This window comes from Phoca vitulina, unplaced genomic scaffold (genome assembly GCF_004348235.1).
Source record: "Phoca vitulina isolate PV1807 unplaced genomic scaffold, GSC_HSeal_1.0 scaffold7, whole genome shotgun sequence".
Lineage (NCBI taxonomy): Eukaryota > Metazoa > Chordata > Mammalia > Carnivora > Phocidae > Phoca > Phoca vitulina.
The window spans coordinates 58,498,387-58,518,662 of record NW_022589710.1 but is presented as its reverse complement, the minus strand read 5'-3'; the positions used below and the strand labels follow the sequence as shown (position 1 = coordinate 58,518,662).

Here is a 20,276-nt window from a genome sequence, read left to right as displayed (position 1 = left end):
GAAAGAGAGAGAGAGAGAGAGCACAAGCTGGGGGAGGGGCAGAGGGAGAAGCAGACTCCCCACTGAGCAGGGAGCCTGATGCGGAACTCGATCCCTGGACCCTGGGATCATGACCTGAGCTGAAGGAAGACACTTAACTGACTGAGCCACCCAGGGGCCCTAAAGCTGAAGACTTCAGGTTCCACGTGCATTTTTACTGAGTGCCCAGTGGCTACCAGCCATGCACCCAGATGATGTACAGCAATGCTTTGACTTCTGTGTGTTACTAAAAGAGGACCCAGTCGTTGCCTTAACTACCTCCATTTTGACCTCAGTCTGTACTTTCTGACTGATTAAGTTCTTCTCCCCAGCTCATCTCTTAACTCGGGGCTGAAGCCCAGGCAGGCAAAGCCTCCCGTGGTGGGAACCAAAACTGCCCCCTCCAGCAGTAAGAACTACACTGACGCCAGCAGGACCCCGTGTGATTGACCCCAAGACAATGACCGACCTGACCTGTGCTGCCCAGCTGCCTGCACCTGCTGAACTTCATCCCACCGTTTTCTTAGAGAACCCTACAAGTATTTACAGCACTTTGGAGACAGCCTTTGGGACACTAGAGTCTGCTGTTCTTCCCTGAGCCGGCCTCACCGAAATAAATCCCTTTCTTGTTTCAACCCAGCTCATCTCTCTGCCTCTGGATTTTGCCAGCAGTGAGCGGCCGAACGCTGTCTGTTTGGGCCCCACTAAGAACATTGCACTCAGTTGTGCTAAATGTTACCACTGGGGGAAGCTGGTAAAGGTTATGCAGGATCTCTCTGTATGATTTCTTTCTTTCTTTTTTTTTTTTTTTAAAGATTTTATTTATTTATTTGAGAGAGAATGAGAGAGAGCACATGAGAGGGGGGAGGGTCAGAGGGAGAAGCAGACTCCCCGCCGAGCAGGGAGCCCGATGCGGGACTCGATCCAGGGACTCCAGGATCATGACCTGAGCCGAAGGCAGTCGCTCAACCAACTGAGCCACCCAGGCGCCCCTCTCTGTATGATTTCTAACAAGTGCATGTAAATCCATAATTATCTCAAAACTAAAAGTTTAAGTTTTAGAAATATGGATCACTACCATTGATTGAATAATTACTCTGTGAACCAACTTGGCACACTTTTATCTTATTTAATTATCACTGAGATCTGAGAAAAAGGTATCGTCACCCCTATTTTATGAGGAGCCGGGGTTCAGAGAGGTTGGGGGGATTTGGCTAGGAAGTGGTGTGGGTCAAGATTTGAATTACTCAAAAGCCCAAGCACCTCACTAGGTGGGTTCAATGGGCAGAAGAAAGAATCAGTGTTATTTAAAGAATGATGAATAGAAATTAACAACCCAAAGGACAGGAGAAAGTGGAAAAACAAAACAAAACAAAACAAACAGAGCCTCAGAGGTCTGGGATCGTATCTAGTGTTATAACATACACGTAAATGCAGCCCCAGAAGAAAGGGGAATACAAAAGGCAAAAAAAAAAAATTGTGAAAAATGAATTGCTGAGAACACCTCAAGGTAGGTGAAAAAACATTCACTCACAGATCAAGAAGTTCAACAAACTCGAGGTAAGACAATCACAATATAGAACGGAAGGTAGATAAGTGGCTGTGGACGACGTCTTCACAGAGGTGCTGGCCACAGCCACGGGGCTCTCCAAGGCGGGGGACGTGGAGAAAGGGGCCAGTCCTGTCGGCCCAGGGCAGACTCATCAGACAGGAGTCAGGGGCATGGGGTGGGGGTCGGGGGGCAGAGGGACGACGCGACGGAAGTCCTGGCAGTGTAGAGGTCAAGGAAGCAATTCTCAAGGACGTCAGTGGCATCAGGTGCATAGGGCAACATAGAAGCATCGGGACAGGGAACCGAAAGGCCGGTGGATGTGGTCCTTAAGATCTCCCGGGCACGTTCCACCAATGCGCTGGGACTCTAGATGGGAGTGGAGTCTTCCTCCGGAACATTTTGGCAGTATGTCAGTGCTTTACAAATGTGAACCTTTACCCCCTCATTCTAAGGCTAGGAGTTTATCTTGCAAAAATTACTAAAGTGTGGGCATGTGGATTTCTGTTCATTTGTTGTCATAATAATGACAGCTGACTTGTGTGAAGTGATTACCACACGCTGGGTGTTTGGCCTGCGTTATCTCAGTTACATCAGCGAGTACTTTTATACCCATTTTACAGATGAGGAAACTGAGGCACAAAGAGGTTGAGTAACTTACCAAGGGCACATACTATGCGGGAAAGCTCAGATCTTTCTGACACAGAGCCCCTGCTCTCAAATGTGAAAGCAGCATGAATGTCAAAAAATACAGGCTCGTATACATGATGGCAAATCTGACAACCAAAATATCACATTATCGCCTGTCTCTTTCCCTCCCAGAGTTCCGCTACATGAGGCTGGGGACCTGGACCGCCTCTGACTTGTTCCCCAGTGCCTAAAATAGTGCTCGGCACATTGTAGACGTTCAATAAATATTTAGTGAATGAAGGAAATAAACCCATGTAATAGAATATTACATATTATTAAAATCCATTTCTTTCAAGGAGTAGTTAATGACATGAGAAACATATTCATGATAAATGATGGTGATATTATTTTAAGTAAAAAGGGAAAATATAACACTAAATATATAGTACGGTCCCAATTTTGCTTACGGGCTTATTATACATAAGGGGAAAAAAAAGGTTAAGGAAACACACCAAACTATTAGCTGGGCTTGTTATCTATCTAAGTGGTAGAACAATTTCTTTTCAAAAGATTTATTTATTTATTTCAGAGAGAGAGAGAGTGTGAGCAGGGGAAGCAGCAGAGGGAGAGGGAGAAAGAGAATCCCAAGCAGACTCCCTACTGAAAACCCTGGAGGGGAGTGGAGATGATTTCAGTGTAAATGTCTCTGCACGTGGCCAGACACAGTGGAGAACAGTTGAGCAGGACACCCCATTCCTTCAGTCAGTAAACAAGGAGGCCCCACCAGGTGCCTGGGGCAGGGACACAGTGATATAGGGATACGGGGAGTGAGCAGGAGATGTGGCAGCTAAAAGACAGTGTCTGGGCATTATAAACCTTCGTCCCCAGTAATAATCATCTAACTCTTGTGGGATAAGTGCTCAGAGAGTAGGGTGAGGAGATATGGCCAGGGTAGAGAGCAGATGTGAGGGTCAGGGACAAGAGGTCCTGGGGTGGATGCTGTTGTGGGAGAGGAAGAACTTTGCCTCTACCCTCTTAGATTCAGTCAATGGGGACATGCAAATTAAACTGACAAGAGACATTAACAGGAGAAAAAAAGACTTATTTGTATGCATAGCAAAAGGAGCTAACAGAAGAAGTAGGTATCCATGTAGCTCAATACGTGGATAAAGTTAGAGGCTTATATACTTAAGCTTAGTAGGAGAAAGTGGGGGGAGAGGCTTCTATGGGAAGAGCAAATAGGTTTCTTTAGAAAAGACAAATGGATTTTTAGGAAAACAAATGGGAGATAGGAAGTTTGTGATGATGTTTGTCTATATGGGTATGCATAGCCTTTCCATCTTCTTCAGGGGCATGAAACTCCCCCAGAGAGGAGATTTACTGTAGGTTTACCTTTGGTCTCTCTCCTGGAAGGAGACTTGTCCCAAAGAGGGAATTCATGGAAGCCTCATTTCCTAGAAGTTGCAGCTGTTAGTCAGACAAGGGAGGCTCTGAGAAGGTTTCTTTCTGCATCTGTTGAGTTTCAAATGTTTTCAGCTTAAAGTAATCTTCGTACCAACTCTGGGGTTCTGAGTGGATCCCCACAGTGTTGAAGATGAAATCTGAAAGGAGGAGGGAGCCAGGCAGAGATGTTCCCAAGCAAAGGTCGTGGGGTCCCCAGCAACTAAGCAGAGGTATGGAACAACTGGATGGGAAGTTGTAGAGTGTGAACTTAGGGTGCATCCCAGTCCGAAAACTCTCTGGATTTTCTAGAGACAAAAAGGCAAAGAAAATACAGGTTGGGAGCCAGAATGTCTAAGTTAGACCCGACGGCCCATCAGCTGTGTGGTCTTTCTGTCTCTGAGCGCCAATTTCTCACCAGCAAACTGGGAGTAATTTACCAAAGACCAAGAGCACTTGGCTCCGGGGGGGCCCAAACGGACCGGGTTTGGCCACTTGTCCTAGTAAATCCAGAAGCAGAGAGAGAGCAGTGGTGAAATGAGAAAGGGATTTTTTCCGGTGAGGCCGGCTCAGGGAAGAACGGCAGACTAGTGTCCCAAAGGCTGTCTCCAAAGTGCTGTAAATACTTGTAGGGTTCTCTAAGAAAATGGTGGGACAAAGGTCAGCGGATGCAGGCAGCTGGGCAGCACAGGTCGGGTCGGTCATTGTCGTGGGGTCAATCACACGGGGTCCTGCTGGCGTCAGTGTAGTCCTTACTGCTGGAGGGGGCAATTTCGGTTCCCACCACGGGAGGCTTTGCCCGCCTAGCCCCGAGTTAAGAGATGAGCTGGGGAGAAGAACTTAATCAGTCAGAAAGTACAGACTGAGGTCAAAATGGGGGTAGTTAAGGCAACGACTGGGTCCCGTTTACAGGCACACTCATTTTCCTCCCCACCCCCAAGCCCTAGCAACCACAAATCTGTTCTGATTTCCATAATTTTGTCATTTCAAGCACGCTTAACAAATAGAATCATACAGATTGTTACCTTTGGGGATTTTTTTTTTTCCATTCAGCGTATACATTAGTTTTCTAGGAATACTGTGGAACCAGGTACCACCAACTGGGTGCCTTAAAATGCCAGAAATGTCCTGTCTCACGATTCTGAAGGTGAGAAGTCCAAAATCAAGGCGTTGGAGGGGCCTTGCTCTCTGGGAGGCTGTGGGAGAAGCTGTTCTATGTCCCTCCCTTAGCCTCCAGCGTCCCCTGGCTTGAGGCTGCGCAGCTTCTGTCTCCGTCTTCCCGTGGCCATCTTGTTAGAAGGACACCAGTCGTAGTGGGGTAGAGGCCCACCCTCGTCCAGCCTGGCCTCGCCTTAACTAATTATATCTGCAATGACTCTATTTCCAAATAAGGCCACATCCGGAGGTATTGGGAGTTAAGACTTAAACATATCTTTTTTGGGAAGGGAACACAGTTCAACCTATAACAACGTCATTCCCTAGAGACTCACTATTCGCTTTTCTCAAAGACAAAACACAACACACCACACTTTATATAGAATTCTCTGTTCATGCACCTCTCTCTCCTCACAGATCGTCAGCTACGGGGCTCTCCCTCCTCTGGGCCAGCAGCACTTCCAGCATGCAGGAGGCACTCGGTAAGTGTCTGTGGAGGAGGCATGGCTGAGGCCTCCCCAGACCCATCGTGTCTGTGTCCTGCCCACCAAGCTCGGGAAGGCCCTCGCCAGCTGCCATTCCCAGTGTCTCTGCGGGGGGTGGCACTGTGGATGTGTGCCACACATCCTTTGTCCCGCCCTCCTTCTTTCCATTTTCCCTCGGACTTCTCCCTCCCTGGCCTCTGTCTTCTCTCTCCCTCCCCAATCTGACCAGTCTCCGAAAGCAGGGGCTGAAATGGAATAGAAAATAGAAAGAGAGAAGAAATATGGATGAAAATCAATTTTTTAAAAATAGAAAGAATAAGGGCGCCTGGGTGGCTCAGTCGGTTGAGCGTCTGACTCGTGATTTCGGCTCAGGTCTGCTCTCAGGGTGGTGAGATCGAGCCTTTGCGTCGGGCTCCGTGCTCAGCGGGGAGTCTGCTTCAGGATTCTCTCCCTCTCCCTCTGCTCCTCCACTCCCTCACTCTCTCTCTCTCTCTAAATAAATAAATATATATATAAAATCTTTATAAAAAATAGAATGAATAACTATAAAAACAACAAATAAAGAAATTTAGGGTATAAAGGCATTCTGCATCCATTTTACAAGTGAACAAAGCATGAATCTGATGCTGATTGTAGGGTGATTACTGTGAGGGGCTACATGAGAGTTTGATCCTAAATCTTTCACTTCCAGGTTGGTTTTCATGGCACAATCAGGCCATTCTTGTCAAAGCTCTTGTTCTGGGGTGTTAGCAGGTACCACAACCTCTGGGGCCAGGCATTTGCTTGAGGCGAGAGCAGCTCTCTATCACCCCTGTCATAGACTTCCCACAGTCCTGCATTGTTGGCACTATTTGCGGTTCTCCTTGTGCATCTGGATGGCAGCATCTGACAATCACACATCAGCAAGAGACTGAGGATAGACTTATTGACTTGACATACTGGGAAGAGGCTACAGAGGGGTGGGGACTGGGTGGGGACTGGTTTTATAAGGGCCGAACTCATTAGTAAAATGGTAGCGTGACTTCCCATAGCCTGGGACTGGTGGATGCTGGGATATCAATCACTGGCATAATGAGGACCCCTCTGAGCCCCTACTCAGGGCTTTGTGGTCCAGGTTGCTGGCAGGATGGATCTGCCACGAGCTTCATGTAATCAGAGCAGGGGTTCAGAACATAGCATTCCTGAGACCACCTTGGTTCATGGCCCGGCCCCTCGACCTCTCAGCTGGGTGACCTTGGGCAAGTCACCTGACCTCTTTGGGTCTCAATTTCCTTCTCCATAAAATTAGGTTGTAACTGAGATGATGCATTGGAAGCCCATCCTGTAGAGTTTAGTGCATAAAAACCACTTACTCTATATATTCCAGGATTCTAGCTGACTCATTTACTCTCATCTACTCTACATACACCCTGACTTCTGGGCTCAGAGATCTACTTACAGTTTCCCAAAGAACTGTGTTTATTCATTCATTTGTAAAGGGAAGCGGAAAAAGGCATGTGGTGGCTGTTTCAGAAGTTAGGAGAAACCCTAAAATGGAGAACAGACACATTCTTCCACCTGCTGGGAGAGATAGACCCCGCAGGGCTGAATCCTATCCACTCCCACCAGCAGCCATAATGGCCCCTCTCACAGAAGACTAGACATTGGAGAGAGGAAGGCACATGTGGAAGCAGAAAGCACTCCAGATTTTCCCTTCCCCCACTCAAGTCAAGTGAGCAAAACCCAAGTAGTTAGAGACGCGGGGGTTCCTATAACAACAGGGACCGGTGTCTTGCTCCCCAGCTGCAGGTGTGCTAAGTTGCAGACGTGTGTGGGCACCAGGTTGCAGCCTGGGAGGGAGTAATTTTGGTGGGAACTTACATGTGTGCCTGGAGTTAGAGGACCCACTTGGGAGCATGCCCGGGGCAGCTTGTGGTGGCAGTTGGAATGAGAGGACAGTCACAGACAGCCTGTATGTCTGTTGCTCATCATGGAACAAGAGGACGCCACAGAAAGTAGCTGGCTTGAACCTTTAGTGCATCCGGACCAAGATGCTGTCTGCAAGCATGAGGAAACCCTGGCAGGGAGAGAGAGTCTTTGTGACAGCCTCCCAGGGGCAGGAGCTGGGGGTCACGAGAGGTCAGCTGGAGAATGCAAAGCCAAAGTCAGGGGGCAGGGCACTGTGGAGGTATACGCGGGGAGCCTTGGCAGAACCCTGCTGTGCTTCATAGAAGAGCTGGCATGTTGACCAGGGGATATCAGCCAAAAGAGAATGACAAATAGCCCCAGCTAAGACTCAGTTCTCAAAATGAGATAATATCACTCCCTAGGGGAGCATCTGTAAGTGTGAGGGGGTGCTTTTGTCACAATGATGGCGGGGGAGGGAGGCTGTCCTGGCATTTAGTGGGCTGGGATGCTGGACCTCTTGAGATACACGAAACCATCCAGCTTAAAGAAGAATGGCCCTTCCAAAATGCAACATACTCTGCAACCACAAAAGATACCAAATAGCCAAAGCAATCATGAGAAAGAGGAACAAAGCTGGAGGCATCACTCTTCCCGATTTCAAGATACATTACAAAGCAATAGTATTCAAAACAGTATGGTATCGGTATAAAAGCAGACACGTAGATCAACAGAACAGAATAGAAAGCCCAGAAATAAACCCATGCATATATGGTCAATTAATTTAGCTTCATCAAAGCAGTTAGGAATACACAATGAGCAAAGGACAGTCTCTTAAATAAATGGTACTGGGAAAACTGGACAGACACATGCAAAAGAAGGAAACTGGAACACTTACCTTATGCCATACACAACAATGTACTCAAAGATTTGAATGCAAAAAAAAAAAAAAAAATTTGAATACAAGACCTGAAACCTAAAACTCCTAGAAGAAATGATAGGTGGTAAGTTCTTTGGCATTAGTCTTGGTAATGATTATTTGGATTTGACACCAAAAACAAAGGCCACAAAAGCAAGACTAAGCAGGCAAAAGGACATAAATCGAAAGTTTCTGCACAGTGAAGAAAACCATCAACAAGATGAAAAGGCAGCCTACTGAATGGGAGAAAATATTTACAAACAACCTCTGATAAAAGGTTAATATCTAAAATGTATATAGAACTTATACAACTCAATATCAAAAACAAGCAAGCCGATGAAGAGTGGGCAAATTATCTGAATAGACATTTTTTCCAAAGAAGACGTACAGATGACCATCAGGTGCATGAACAGGTACTCAACATCACTCATCTTCAGGGAAATGCACATCAAAACCACAATGAGATATCGTCATGCATCTGCTAGAAGGGCCAGTATCAAAAAGACGACAGATGACAACTGCTGGGGAGGATATGAAAAGGGAAGCTTTGTGCACTGCTGGTGGGAAGGCGAATTCATGCAGCCACTGTGGAGAACAGTACAGAGGTTCCTCAAAAATTTAAAAATAGAGCTACCCCATGATCTGGCAATTCCACTTGTGGTTATTTGTCTGAAGGAAATGAAAACACTAACTCGAAAAGATATCTGCACCCCCATCTTCATTGCAGCTTTATTTACAATAGCCAAGACATGGAAGCAACCTGAATGTCCACTGATGGATGAGGGGATAAAGATGTATTTATAGTACAATGTGTACACACACACACACACACACACACACACACACACACACAGAGGAATATTATTCAGCCATAAAAAAGAAGGAAATCTTGCCATTTGGGATAACATGGATGGACTTTGAGAGTATTATGCTGAGTGAAATAGAAAAAGATAAATACAATTTGATCTCACTTATATGTGGATTCTTAAAAAAAGCCAAACCACCTGAACCCAGATATCCAGAGAACAGATTGGGGGTTGTCAGAGGCAGGGGGTGGGGAACGGGGGCTGTGAAATGAGTGAAGGTGGTCACAAGGTACAAACTTCAGTTATAAAATAAGAAAGTCCTAAGGAGGCAATGCACAGCATGGCGACTGTAGGTAATAATACTGTATTGCATATTTGAAAGTTGCTAAGAGAGTAGATCCCAAAAGTTCTCACCATAAGAAAAGAAAATAATTTTGTCTTTACAGTGGTGATCACCTCACAATATATACAGGTAGAGAATCATTATGTTCTACACCTGAAACTAATACAATGTTATATGTCCATTTTATCTCAATAAAAAGAATAAAATGCAACACACTCCCTTGAGGAACTCAGATTCAGTAACAGACTTTTGCAGCATCTCTAATCCCTCCGGCCAGGTGCTGTCAGAGCCATAGACTGGGGAGGGTTCTGGAAGGGCAGGAAAGGAGAGGCCCCGCCCCTTACCACTGCTGTGTGTTTGTGTGGGGCGGTGTCTTGAGCTATGAATTGGGTCTGAGTTGGCGGATGAGGGATGCTTTAGACTGGAGTAGACTTTAATTGGAGTGAGTCTTCTGGAAATGTGACTGTTCCTAATACTAGAAATGACCAAAAATGCTGGGATCTGCCCAAGATATCCAGGGGTGGGAAGGAGGATTTTTCAAGGCATGGGTGAAAGCACAGGTTGGAGAAAAAAATTTTTTAAAGATTTACTTATTTATTTATTTATTTGGAGGGGAGGGGCAGAGGGAGAGGGAGAGAGAAGAAGGGGGGGGGGAGAGAGAGAGAGAGAAGCTGAGTGCCAACGGGGGTGGGGGACTCGATCCCACAACACTCAGATCAGGACCTGAGCTGAAATCAAGAGTCAGATGCTTAGCCGGCTGAGCCACCCAGACATCCCCAGGTTGGAGAAAATTAAAACTATTTCCGGTTTGAACTCAACCTGAATTGTAATAAACTAGTTGTTCATTCACTCATTCATTCATTCAATATCCACTGAGCAATGACCATGGGCCAGGCACTGGGCATATTGCTGGATAGACCAAGCTCCTATTCTGATGGAACATACACTCTAGTTAGTTTGCATTTCATTCCTCTGTGCCTTTGCACAGGCTGTTCCCTCTACCTGGAGTTCCTGGCTCTCTTCATCTTCCCACTCCTGATGAGATTCTTCCAGACTCTGGTCAGGCTTCACTCCTGGAGCAGCATCAGGAGCCCCTTCTTCCCATTCCCTCAGTAATTACAAGTATCAGCCTGCTCCAATCACTGGCTCATGTGCTCGTTCCTCCCCTAACCAAGTTACCTCCAGCACCTCGAGGAAAACACGCACCAAATTATGACAGAAAACTCTGAAATGACTGTCAGGTGACTGGGGAAAAATCTGCCTCTCTTTAGTTACCACCGGGAGATCCTAAGCATGTCATTCTCCACCATGAAACTCTGGGCCTCACTCTTCCCGCCTGTAAAGTGGGTTTATAATCCTTGCATTCTCAGGTGTCATGGGGATGGAATGGACCTGGGTGGATGGAAAGCCCTTTCCGGGGGCTAGGCTGCTGGGTGCTTTACCCCTGTGGGTGCAGGTGTGTTCTAGCCACAGCCTTGGTGGGACCTTGCTAAACAATTACTATGGCTTCTGAATTATCCCTCACACTGCAGAATCAGGACTCTGATGAGCTTGTAGACATTTTCTAGGGCTTGTAGGTTTATGGATTGACTCCTCAGAGGGATGATGATGATGATGATTTATCACCTCTCTAGTTGCTTCTCTCCTAATTTCCTGCTTTTCAGCCAAATGGGACCAGTTCTTGTTTCTTGTACATGCCCTGGGCTTCCCACCTTCCTGCCTTTACTCATATTTCTAACTCTGTCACTAGCTGTTGAACTCCTATTCAACCTTCAAGACCCACCTAGATGCCACCTGTCAATAAAGCTTTTCCTGACACTGTCCCCCCCCCCCCAAAGTTGTGCTCCTGACTTAGAACCTTTTCATTTGTTGACTTAATTAGGGAGGTTGTGCATGTCTCATCTCTTTTTGGAACCTGGAAGCTCTGGGACTAAGGACCCTGCCACGTGTGCCTGACTCAGAGGCTTGTGTATGGGGGAAATGCAAGAAACTTCCCAGAGAATGGAACTGAGATCTTGGGGGACACAGTGGGTCCTGGGACAGAAGCCAAGCAGCCCAACGTCTGAACTGACTTCTGTCTCCATCGCAGTCTGCCTGGGCCTGGCTCCACATCTTGGCAGCAGAGGCACCTGCCAATGCATGCCCATTTCATTCCCATAGGCTTCCCCCAGCTCCCAGGAGAAATCAGCCGTGTGCCCGGGGAAGCCCTTGTGGAGGTAAGACTAGGTACACTTTGTTAAGAGCGTTCGCTAAATGTCAAAACTTGGCTTCCTCTGTCTCAGCAAAACCTTCTTGACAGAGTAGAGTCCCTGGGAAGGCGGCAGTCCCCGTGGCGTTTGAACAGCTGAAAAACCAGCTGCTGGAAAAATTCCAGCCAAACGGCTGCCAGCAGTGGATTGACTAATTTATGGAATCCAATTTGCCATATTAATGGTGAACCTCCTTACTCAGGTGTCTCGGCTCTATGCACAGGGCAGAGAGCAGTAGAATGAGGAACTGATTTCAAAGAGAGTGGAGAGGCAGGGAGCCAGCTTGCAGGCTGGAGCTGGAGAAAACCCTGACCGACGGGGGGCTCAGGCTCCAGACCCTCCAGGATCCTTCTCCTTCCAGCCTGGAGAGATCACAGAGCTCCACGGCTTGGTATATGCCCACTGGATTTCAGGGTGTTTTTATGGAGCATTTATGGAGCAGCTACTGTATGCATGGCACACTGGCTCAGGAATTAGAGAACCTGGCTCTGCCATTTATGGGATGACAACCAATTTTGCCTATCTGGACCTCATTTCCCTCACTGTAAAGTGGGGGTGATGGTGACAGTGACATGAAAGCTTCCGTTTGGTGAGCACTTTCAGTGTGCCAGGCTCTGTGCCAAGAGCTTTCCTGCCGTACCCTAATACAGAACCCACCAACAGCACCATTTTACAGATGGACAAGAAAAAACAAGGCTTAGAGAGTGTGCTGGGTTGGATAGTGTGTCTTCTGCCCGCCACCATCTCCTATTCATGTCCTTCCTGGAACTTCAGAACGTGACCTTATTGGTTATTTGGAAATAGGGTCATTGCAGATGTCATTAGTTGAGTTGGGTGGGTGAACACTGGAGTTAATATTGGAGTGGGGTTGGCCTTTACTCCAGTACGACTGGTGTCCTTATAAAGAGAGGCTTTCTAGCCTCATAGTTCTGGAGGCTAAATTTTGGTTATTTTAAGCCACCCAATTTGTGGTAATTTGTTATGGCAGCTCTAGGAAACTAACACAGAGAGGTTAAGTTGCCCAAGGCCACACAGCTGGGAAACAGAAACCCTGGGATTCCAAAGCAGATTCTGATTCCAGAGCCCCTGTGATGAGCCATTAGTCTTGATTAAATGAGTCAGTTGTGTAAATCAGCTCCCGGGATGCAGCAAAAGCTAAAGAAGTGCTAGTTGCTGTTAACAGTTGCTGTTGCTATTAATTATACATTATCATGGGCTCTCTCCCTCCTCTGCACACTTCACAGGGTTGATGTGAAGATCGGGAAGATAATGAATGCTTTGAAATCTTTCAAGATCCAGACAACTGTAAATTATATTATTGTTCATATTCTCAGAGACAATGAGGTAAAGAAAAAATACAGCTAATATCCTTCCACGACCCACTGAAGTGTGTTTAGTCAAAGTGACACCAGTTCATCGTAATGAGAGGGAGGTGGGCGACAAACAATTCTGTTGTCTTCTGGAGAGAACTTGAGATTTTCCTGCTGCCTCATCTATGTTCCTCAGTGCTGCCAACTACAAGGAAAGAGGGTGAGGGAACAGCTCCCCCAACCCCTACCCTGTGCCACGTGACTTTGCAGTTCTCACTTCCATGGCTGGTGCGTGTTCCCCCCTTGGGGTTGGCCAGGTGACTTGCCGGCCAGTAGAATGAGATGGAGGTGATGAAGTGCTTAGTCTTTTGCATTTCTACCTGCCCTCTGGTGCCTCTGCCATCAGCACGAGAAGAGTGTTCCCAGGCAGCTTGCCGATTCCTGGTGGCGGATGAGAGACACCTGGTGCGGAGCCACCTCCAGGGAGCACAGCCTGGCTCAGCCAATCCCCAGCCATGCACGCCTGAGGGAAATCGGTGCTCCTCACTGATTGCTACTGAAGTTTTGAGGGTGTTTGTTAGGCAGTATTATGATAGCCAAAGCAAACTGATACACACTCCCAAGGACTTTCTCCTTTACAAATCTAGCTGTGCAAATGATGCTATGGTCACCTGGAGCTTTGGCACACAGGGGGACTCTAGAGCTTTAACAGCATCTGGAATGGAGCCATAGTCATAGCCCTGCTCTGAGTCTTCCCTGCAATGGGCCTGTGCTTTTCCCAAACCAACCATCCATCCATCCATCCATCCATCCATCCATCTACCCAACCATCCATCCAACCATCCATCCATCCAACCACCCAACCATCCATCCAACCATCCATCCAACCATCCATCCATCCATCCATCCATCCACCCACCCAATCATCCATCCATCCATCCACCCAACCATCCATCCATCCATCCATCCATCCACCCAACCATCCATCCATCCAACCATCCATCCATCCATCCACCCAACCATCCATCCATCCATCCATCCACCCAACCATCCATCCATCCAACCATCCATCCATCCATCCACCCAACCATCCATGCATCCATCCACCCAACCATCCATCCATCCATCCATCTACCCATCCATTCACCCATTCATCCTATGTCTGTTTATGGAGAATATCCTATGTGTCAGACGCTCTGCTAGATACTAGCCTCATTGCAGTGAACAAGACAAAGAGCCCACCTTCACTAGAGCTCACATTCTGGTGGGGAGATACAACAGAGAGATAAACCCACCAATAAATACCATCAGGGTATGTGGAGGGCCAGATGTGATCTGTTGTTTCTTAGCTCCATTCCCTCATTTCCTCTTCCCAGTAATGACAGAAAGAAAAGAACAAGGATGACGACAATAGAAATAATAGCCACCACTTACTGATGGCTCATGCTGTGCTGGACATTTCACATGCATTAGCTCATTGTACCATCATGACAGCCCTATGAGGCTGTGCTGTTGTTATCCCCATTTCACAGTTGCAGAGAAGTTGAATAACTAGCCCAGGGCCATACTGTTGGCAAATCAAGGATGGGAAGAAATTCAAACCCAGGTTTTCTGGATCCCAAAAGCATTCCAACACATCCTCTCTCCAACCTTTGTGTGACTCATCCCTCCAACACGCCTTTATACATACCCTCAACTTCTAATGCACCTTCTCCCCTCATGACTGCTAGCTACGAAAAGCCTACTGGGTGCCAGGCAGCACCTAGATACTGTATGTACATTATTGTTTCTAATCCTCCCAAGGACACCTCATGTTAGGTATCTTATATGTGGGGTTGCTGAGTCTCAGAGGCTAAATAATTTGTCTCTGGTCACACAAATGGTAAACAATGGAGCTGGGATTGTAGCCTTGGTCTGCTTGGCTTCAACACCCATGTTCTTTCACCATCTCACATTGATCCACCATCAGCAAACTCCTACACATCCATCAAGACCCAGTCTAAATGTAACCTCTTTGTGAAGTCAATCAACCTTGACTCTCTGAGGCATGGTGTTTCTACTTCTGTACTCCCACTGTTCCTTTAATATGATATTAGTTTGTGGTTATTTGTTTACTTCTGTGTCTTTCTCCCTAGGCAGTGGGCTCCCCAAAGGCAGGGCTTGTCTGGCAGTGCTCCATTAACAATAATCTTGCCTCTTCCTCCAGAGACTGGGGCTCTGTGCATTTCATTTCACTTCTGATTTTAAACTAACTTCACGGGGTGCCTGGGTGGCTCAGTCGTTAAGTGTCTGCCTTTGGCTCAGGTCATGATCCCAGGGTCCTGGGATCGAGCCCCGCATAGGGCTCTCTGCTCCACGGGAAGCCTGCTTCTCCCTCTCCCACTCCCCCTGCTTTTGTTCCCTCTCTCGCTATATCTCTCTCTGTCAAATAAATAAATAAAATCTTTAAAAAAAAATAAACTAACTTCACCTGTTAGTCCATTTGTCCACTTATTTCTGCCATTTCCTACTAATCCAGTTAGCGTGGAATGAGGAGTCTGTCCCAGTGGAACTAATGGAAAAGCGTGCTCAAGGTCAAGTCCAGCCCTTAGCAATATTGTGGACTCTGCCTTTGACCACTTCTGTCCCCACCCCTGTGGGCACCTCAGCCTCTCTGGCTGTATCTTTCCCCTCTTATTAGGAACACCGGCTGATAAACATTCACCCTCAAGTTAAAGTCCCTGGAATCCTGTTCCTCAGGGACCTGCATTCAATCCAGAGATAGCTAAGAGTGGAATTTCACTTGCCTGCACTTGGAGCAGGGCTGTGGTGTGACTTTCGGGATCTCTTTCCTCTATAAAACATCTCAGAAATTATATTTTATGACTGCATATTGGTATAAAGTCAAATACAATCCAGGGTGATTTATATTCCTTCTTCCCTCCCTCCCTCCCTCTCTCTCTCTCTCCCTCCCTTCTTTCCTTCCTTTTTTGGGACAAAAGATAAAACTTTGTTTTGGAAAATCTGAGTTGGTGGAAGTCTCTAACCAGAATGTTTGGCCCATCTATTTACTATATGTATACAGGGGCTGGGGTTTCCCATGCACAGCTGGCCATGTCCCCCCTCAGCCTAGGATATATTTATCTCCTTCAACAACTATCATTTCCTTCCTCTAGCCCTGGGACTGCCACTAGCCACAAAATAGACACAGCTTTTCAGGGTGACATTCCGTCATGTAATTCCTGGGCACCATCTCCTAATCCCTCAGGCTTCCTTTCCAGCCTACAGCTCCTGTAGAGCACTCTGGGGGCCCGCCTGCTCGGTGGAGGGGTTTCAGTGGGTGTTGTGGGGACACCTCAGACATTGGCTCTTCCCCCAAACCCACAACTTCAGTCTAATTTCGGTCTAATTGTGAGAAAACAACAAAAAACTCAAACCGAGGGACCTTCTGTAAAATACCTGACTTCTTCAAAAACAGTCAAGGACATGAAAAGCAAGGAAAGACTGAGAAACCATCATAGATCAGAGCAGACGAGGGAGACACGATGATTACACACAGTGTGGTTTCAAGGACTTGCATTATGGACCAGAGAAAGGACCTCAGTCAAAAACCTAGTGAAACTAGTGAAACCCATGTAAAAGAGTTAACTGTAAAGTACCAATGGTAATTTCTTAGTTTTGATAATTGCACCAGGATTGGGTAAGATGTTACTATTCAGGGAAGCTGGCTGAGGGGTATATGGGAACGTTGTCCTATCTGGGCAACTTGTCTATAAACCTAAAATTATTCCAAAGCAGAACATTTATTTTTAAAAATATCAAAGAAATCCACAAGTAGGACATTTTTTTTTTTTTTTTTTTTGACCTGGGATGCTACCGTTTCTAAAAGGAGTGTTGTATACCAAAAGCTAATCTTGTATGCTTTGAATGTCAGGCTCTTTTGATGATTCTGGGCAGTTTGTGGTGTTTGGGGGCAGGGAGGAGCTCTATGACCCCATCCATACAACCCCTACCAGGTGGTATGTGATCACGAGAGCAAGCCTCACTCCAAATTCTGCCAAACATGCAGGCATTTATTGGTAAACTGCCCAGATCGTCTCACAAAAGGTTGAAATTTCAGGAAAGGTGTTTGCCTGTTTCAGGAACACAAATCTACCCCGTTCACAAAAGCCTTGAACAATAGCATCCTTATGGCAGGGTAGGCAAGCCCTGTGGTCAAACCAGAGGTCCAGAGGATTCCTGATCATAAGGGCTGGTCAGTATTCATCCTTAATCACACAAGGGATCTCGATACTTCACTTATGACCCCACTAACCAAAATATGCTTCTGTCATTGCTTATGCGAATTAGATAACCCTAGAGAGTTGTTACAGGTTTGGATTAACTTGTGGATGTAGCCTCGCCCACTACACTTCTCCTACCCAAGTATTTTCAATATCACAGGGAGGCAACGTGCAAAGAAATCATCTCCTACACAGGTTGAAACCTGCCTCTTTTTTCCACAACCAGCAGGACAAATGAATGCCATCAATGGGGCTCTAGGGTGCCACGGAGCAGAAGTGAAAGCCAGGTGGGTGCCTGTGAGCAAACCCTGGAGAATGTGTACATGATGGGTGAGGAAGAGAGCCTTGAGGGGCCCCGTGCCCAGAGAAGTAGGGACAAAATGGCAGACACAATTGTAGGGAGGCTGTGGCCCACAGAACTGAATACTTCCAGGAGACCAAGTAAGGTCTACGTCGAAGAATCCTGGGGATCTGGCAATAGTAAGCATTAGCTGTCCTCACAGATAGAGCCAATCGAAGAAACCAAACGTGCAGGAGAGGAAGGAGGAAGGGATAATGATGGAGCCCAGTCCTTAGCCACGCCCCTAGATGGTCTCGTGTCTGACCCAGAGATGCTGACCACCTGCTGCTGACTGTTGGTCCATTTCTCTTGCTGAATGTTTTATGTGGAGTGTGGGCAGAGAATGTGAAGGACAGGAGCTGGGACTTCATCACGCTCTCGGAACAGGCTGTATGAACTGGTTTGGGACCTGCATGCTACTAAATGATTATTTAATAAATGTCTATATGTAGGGTGGCATTTGGTCTAAAAGTTGCTTTCATTAGTTCCCGGTGGTAAAGTTTGGTGGGTGGGGGGAATTAACTCTCTTTCATCTCAGAGTTTTGGGTGTTACTGTCTTTTTGCACAGAGAACTTAACCATTGTAAATGACCAAACTGGCTCAGGTCCGGTCACGGGAGGCACCAAACATGGGCTTTTGAAGTGAAGAGGGGAAATTAAGAGAGTGAAAGAAATGAGGGTTCACAGGGGCTAAGTTGAGTAAGAAAATGGGTCCAGGGGCACTTGGGTGGCTCAGTCGGTTAAGCATCTAACTCTTGATTTTGGCTCAGGTCATGATCTCAGGGTTGTGAGATCGAGCCCCATGTCGGGCTCCTTGCTGGGCATGCAGCCTGCTTAAGATTCTCTCTCTCTCCCTTTCCCTCTGCCCCTCCCTCCTAAAAAAAATCTTGAAAATGGAGTCCAGAGGTGGAAAGGTAACATCTGCCAATCAATCTCTTCATTGCCCTAGCAGCAACAGCCAGAGGATGCTCAGTGGCAGAAATGCACCCAACTGACTGGACTAAGAGTGATGGTGGGAACTGCCCTGTGGTGAGCCTGTCACTATGACTTAGGCTAAGGCACTTACCAAGTGACTGAATTATGACTGTCCAGTGAGTGGCATCCACTTCCCATTATAGCTTTTGTTCACAGAATAATTGAGGGTTCTAACTAAGGGTCCTCTTACATAAGGTTTTGAAAATGGAACTAATTGGGGGAATGTCCCCCAACTCCCCTCACTAATCAGAGAAAAATGTTAAATACGAAATGTTTTGAATCAACAGATAGTTGTAACTGGATATTCCCACCCCCAATAACTCCATATTTGAGAAAGGTCTTTGACTTTTAATATATAATGGCATCCTTACGAGCAATAATTTTGAAGAACTCTTCTCTGTGAGGCCAGTGAGAGATATTTATTAGATTCAGCAATATGCCCTTCTCTCACTGAAGGGGTGGAATTCAAAAGGGAAGGGCAATGAAGGAAAGTAACTATTACAATTCACAAAAGGTTAGAATAATTGGTAGTTCCCCAGAATAATCCAGAAAAGGATGAGAATGTGAGGTGGGAAGGAATATTAGTTAGGGTGTCCAGAGAAATGGAACCAATAGGAGATAGATGAATGATAGATAGGTAGATATATAGATAATATATAAAACATATGAAGAGATTTAAAGATTTATTTATTTGTCAGAGAGAGAGAGAGAGAGAGAGAGCACACAAGTGGGGGGAGGGGCAGAGGGAGAGAGAGAAGCAGACTCCCTGCTGAGCAGGGAGGCCAACGTGGGGCTCCATCCCAGGACTCTGGGTTCATGACCTGAGCCGAAGGCAGATGCTTAACTGACTGAGACACCCAGGCCCCCCTAAAGAGATTTATCATGAAGAATTGGCACATGGGATCATGGAGGCTGAGAGTCCCACAGTCTGTCCAGTGCAAGCTGGAGACCCAGGAAAACAGTGTAGTTTGAAGGCGAGAGAGCTAGGAACCCCGAGAGCAGGAGACTGATGTCCCAGCTCAGGTAAAAGAGAGCAAATCCAACATTCCTCCACCTTTTTGTTCCACTGGGACCTTCAAGGGATAAGATGGTGCCCACCCACATCGGGGAGGCCAGTCTACTTTACTCAGCCTATGGATTCAAATCCTAATCTCTTCCAGAAACCCCCTCGCAGATACACTCAGAAAAAATGTTTAACCAGATATCTGGGCATCAGGTGGCCCCATCAAGCTGACACATAAAATTAACCATCACAGAAGAAAGGAGGGAGAGAGAAGCCAGAAAAATACTACGTATGTGCTTGTGAGGGGCACATACAACAGGAACCACACATGTGTTCACACAGGAAGGCATTTAAAGATCCATTAAAAAAGAAAACACTAATTAGATTACTAAGAGTCTCAGAGCCAGAGATGACCACATAAGCATTAGCACCTCTAGAATTCACAGCAATCTTGGGGGTAGGACGGGGAGGGCTTTGAACTGATCTTATCTAGATCTTAAGGGGCCAGAAAAATTCACATGAACATCAATCTAAGCATCTGAGGCCAATCTTTTGACAAGTTCCATACTGTAGAATAAAGTCTCAAGTCCATGAATCTCAAGTCACCCATTCATCTCAAGATGAATATCTTTCTACCTCTAATGCCCAAGACAGTAGCTGGCAGGCGGTAGATGTTCAATAAATGTTTTCTAAATGAATGAGTGATTGCACGAACCTAGCAGCACATAGATTTAGCCCTAAAGTCCTTCCTTGAATCAGCTGCCATAAAACCCCAACAGGAAAGCTAGTCATTCTTGCTTAGACCCTCGTTCAGTCTCTCATAACTCATATTTAATAAACAATTTAAAATATATTGGGTACACTGGATACTTGGATAGGTGTCTATTTTAGGAGCACTAATTAGGGGAG

At 46.5% G+C, this 20,276-nt stretch overlaps 1 protein-coding gene across 1 annotated transcript in view; it reads right to left on the bottom strand.

Annotated features, from left to right (window-relative positions):
- Window positions 1-4,404: 4,404 nt before the first annotated feature.
- The window catches only part of KCNK13 (potassium two pore domain channel subfamily K member 13), a 125,697-nt gene continuing 109,825 nt past the window's right edge, over window positions 4,405-20,276 (bottom strand). The window contains exon 3 of the transcript XR_004299591.1: window positions 4,405-4,463. The gene's annotated coding sequence lies outside the window, so the exon portion shown is untranslated. The remainder of the gene's footprint in view (window positions 4,464-20,276) is intronic.